The sequence below is a fragment of the Enhydra lutris genome, unplaced genomic scaffold, assembly GCF_002288905.1.
Source record: "Enhydra lutris kenyoni isolate GAN:26980312 unplaced genomic scaffold, ASM228890v2 scaffoldscaffold6, whole genome shotgun sequence".
Classification (NCBI taxonomy): domain Eukaryota; kingdom Metazoa; phylum Chordata; class Mammalia; order Carnivora; family Mustelidae; genus Enhydra; species Enhydra lutris.
Window position 1 is genome coordinate 8,331,610 of NW_019154090.1, and position 4,690 is coordinate 8,336,299.

Below are 4,690 nucleotides of genomic sequence, written 5' to 3' on the forward strand. Positions count from 1 at the left end.
GAGTGATGTGTGGAACAGAGGGAGAGAATCTCAGGCAGACCCTCTGCAGAGCGATGAGCTGGACCCGGGGCTCGATCCAGCAGCTCATGAGATCATGACCTGAGCCAAAACTGAGAGTCAGACACTCAACAGGCTGAGCCATCCAGGCGCCTCTCTCTTGCAAGTGTTTTAAACCAGGGGTCACGAGGTCTCACGGACAGCTTCCGTGAATCTGGGAACGCCCTGAATGTGTTTGGTGGGGATGTGCAAAATGTGCATTTTTTTCCAGGGAGATGGGCTGTCAGGAACATTAAGAATCACCCCTGCACGGGGGTCTTCCTTTATACTGAGCCGCCTCTCATCTCATGGCTTATGAAATTTTCCCAAGAAAACATGAACAGGGTCATGGAAGCTGTTCAAATAACGCAGGAAGGCGGGTGGCCCTTTTATCCCCCCGCCCTCCTCCATCCATTCCCCTCCTTAGAGAGAACCCCTTTGACCAGTTTGGTGTGAATCTTTCGTGATGCTTTCCCATGCATTACGAAGATGTGGGAAGTTTTTCAAAATGTAAATAGCCTCATTCTCTATATATATTTTTAAAATTTTGTGTATTTTTACTTTTTTTGGGAAGATTTTATTTGTTCACTTGAGAGAGGGTGTGTGAAAGCGCACAGAGGGAGAGCGAGAAGCAGACTCCCTGCTGAGCAGGGAGCCCCATGTGGGACTCGATCCCAGGACCCTGAGATCATAACCTGAGCTGAAGGCAGATGCTCAACCGACTGAGCCACCCAGGCCACCAGGCCACAGCACCTCACTTTAAATGCGCCCTGTAATGGCACCCCCTTAAAGCTATAATGGTTCTTCCATCAGGTTGCATGGAAGGTACTGTTAGCAATGTCTGGAATGTACTAAGTTTCCAATTATTGTCAACAGTTTGTATTATTATGTCCAAAGTGTTACAGTGTAGCCGCTGTAGAGGGACAGATGCTGAATACATCAGTCTTGTCAATCCAAGCTGCTCCTCCTCCTTCAGACCCTTCCTGGAGAGGCTCAGATATTTAAGGTTTAATCTTATCCTTTAGTAGAATAATCTTAAACAGATCACAGCCATAATGACCAACCTCACTGAATCTGCCAAGTGACCGATACCCTCATTTTATCCTCCCAGCCCTATGAGAAAGGCCCAGAGATTTCATCCATTTGGCAGATGGGGAAACTGAGGCAGTGAGCGGTTGAGTAACTGTCCTGAGATCCCTCCTCTGGTAATCAGGCAGAGCTGGGCACTGAATCTCTCAGGCCCATGACTCATGTTCCTCCCCACAGTTGATATATCTAGTATGGGTGATTGGACAGTGATGTGCGAGAGACACAGGGTTTTCTAAAGAGACAGCTGTGGAAGGCTCTACCCTTCAGTGAGACCGGGCCCCTGCTGTTGTTCATTCTGCAAGAAAATGACCCATGAAAACAGAGGCTACCCCCGTGTCTGACCTGGCCCCTTCCCTTCATGGCTTCTCCTCCACGTGGAGCCCAGGAAAACAGGGTGGAGGGATGGGCGGTGGGGGAGGGGAGAGAAGGAGATGTCATCCCGCTCAGCAGCGGTCACAGGCTTGGTGGCCCCGTCTCTCGGGGGGTGTTCTTCCTACAGACATGACTTCAAGGGGGTGACTTCACTTCTCCTGCCTCAGTTTTCTGTGATGTGAAGATAAAATTGTTCGCATTGCATGACAGGGGGATACCTTGTGATAATGTATGTGGTAAAGCATGGGGCCCAGCACACAACAGGTTCTTAGGAAAATCTAGCCCCTCTGCAGGGTCTTTCTGTTCCTTGCCTAGAAGGAAGCATTGTGCATTAGAACATGTGTTTTGACTGTCAGGCTATCATGTTTCTTTTTGGGAATAATCTCTCAATTATTTCCTTCTGAATGCTTCCCTCAGTCTATCTCCATGGGCTTTGGTAGAATCCACTCAGGTATGGGCCTGGAACTCTGGGCTTGGAGGTTGGAACCTTCTATCCCTCTGGCCTTCTGGTTTGGAGATAAGCATGTGACACAATGGGAACAATGGCCAGGGAAATCGCACACACTGAACAGCTGGGATTGGTCCCCAGGTCTTTCCTGGGTCAGCTAGGTCATGAAGGAGAGAAATGAACACTGAAACAAAGTAGTTCCTGGGGAAGAAAGAAGTATGCGTTCTGGGTAGATAACCCACAGTGCCTAACACAACAACTCTCTCCATTTTAGAGCCCAGGGAGCAGAGAGATGCAAAAACTTGCCCCAAAATAGCCATGTGATTCCAGACCCCAGGATCTTAATCAGAACCCAATAATTTGCATTTTGACTTGAACCAGTTTATTTTGTTTTTTTGGGGTATGACCTTCAACAGATTGGATGTCCTTAAGGGCATGAGCCATCTATGGCCCCTTCTCCAATTCATCCACGCAACCCAGCCTGGTGTTTGGCAGAGTCGGGGGTCAACTAACTACTGGTGAATGAATGAGAGTGAACAGGAATTGCCATGGGGGGTGGGGGGGTCATGCATCTTTAGGTCTCCGAGGATTACCAGACCCACTTTTTAGACTCGGATGTGCATACAAATCGCCTGGGACCTCCTTAAAATGCAGATTCGGATTCAACAGCTCCGAGAGGGCCTGAGATTCTGGATTTCTGGTAAGTTTCTAGGCAATGCTGATGCTGTTGTTTCAAAACCACACTTTGAGAAATAAAGTCAGGGTGGCTATGTGTCCCTGTGGCAATCACTTGCCACATAAGGCTGTCAAGCATTTGAAACTTGGCTAATCCAAGTTGTCCTGTAAGCACAAAATGCACACTGGACTTGGAAGCTTTATTAAAAAAGACCTTGTAGACTGCATTTTATAATGTTTATAATATAGTTTGAAATTATATTTTGGATATATTGAATAAAACAATAAATATATTATTAAAACCTTGTTCTTCTTGCTTCTTTCAATGTGGCTACTAGAAATTTGAATGTATGTATTTGGCTCACATTATATTTCTTTTGGATAATGCCGGTTAAAGTGTTGGCTGCCCAAGAGTAAGAAAAAGTGTCTTCAATTGCTGAGTTTTTATCTCTACTGGACCCCAGTCAACAGGGTCAAACATTGCAGAGAAATCAAAAGAGAGGAAGACTGAGGAGAAATATGGATGCCAGAATTTTCTAGAAAAAGCAGCGTGTCAATGGTGCCCAGAAAGGGATAGCATTACTGACTGGAGCATAGGATGGGGAGACCGTGGGGATTAGGCTTCTCTGCTCGAAAATTTGAGGAGATTTTTTTCCCATGGATGAAACAAAACTCAGGCAAAAATTTCAATTTTTTTTAGCAAGACTTGGTAAGGCTGGGGGTAAAGGTGAGTCTCAGGGGCACAACCCATTACCGCAATTTCCCACCCAGGCAGATACCTAGAAAAACTCACACACATGGACATGAGTCAACTGCAAGATTGTCTGTGTTGCCAAACAGTATAACTAACAAAAGGTCCCACACCGGGAGGACTGAGTAACTCAGTCTTGTTGTGCCTGTAGAACATGCCGTCCCAGGAAGCTGGGGCTGGGCTTTGCAGCACGGACATAGCTTGAAAATTAATGTTGAGTGGAAGGCAAGTTGCACAGAGATAAATGCAGAGTGATACTGTTGGTAGCAAGGATAAAAAAAAATACAAAACAACACTATATATCATATAGTGATAAAAATATAAAAAAAATAAATATATGCATGGGAATGAATGACATCAAATTCAGGATAGTGGTTCTCCCAGGAAAGAAGGAGCAAAATATGATCAGAGAGGGGAGGGCTCACAGGGCTCTACTGTAAGAATATTTTGGATGCATTTATTTACTCATTAAAGAAAAAAGTTCCTCAAAGCCGTAGTCTGTTATGAGCACATGAGATATTGCCACCATAATTTTATTGTTAAATATCTCTCTATTGCTCTGTCTGCAGTTAGTTTTAGTTTTTAATCCCTTGCTTTCATTTTTTCTGTGTTTATCACAACCATGCACACCCATGGTTAAAAGAATGAAATCGCTGTTCAAGGTTTGTTAACTAAAGTTTTTCCTTTTTTTTTTTTTTTTAATGGGGTAGTAGGAACACAGGTGTTGGCTTTGTTACTCACCAATACCTTTTCATAAATCTGAAATATTTCATTAACAGTGTTCAGATATGGGGAGCCTGCAAGGCTCAGACTCTCTCTCTCTTTTTTTAAAAAATATTTTATTTATTTATTTGACAGAGATCACAAGCAGGCAGAAAGACAGGCGGGGGGTGGGGGTGGGGAAGCAGTCTCCCTGCTAAACATAGCCGGTCTGAGAACTCTCCTAGGAAAAAGTTACAAACATTTACTTTCATCAAGTTTACTTCTAGCAGAGCAACACAACTCTGCCACAAACAGGGGCCACAGATACCTTCCTCTTCCGTCGTAGTGGCTGTGGCTCTCCAGGAATACCATTTGCTCATCGTGACCCTGGAGTTAAGGGAGTTCTTAACTCCACTCTCAGTCTTGCCACTCATTCGTTCATCAAGAAGCACCTGTGTTACAATATCTCAAATTGGCTTTTGTAAAGTGTCAGAGACCTTATTTCAAAATCCATGATTTTGCCTGTGATCCTCTGGATTTTATGTGCTTTTTGATGTTCTTCTGAGCAGGGTTTTGTGGACTCCCCCAGACTGCCCCACGGTCTCTGTCTCCCTTCC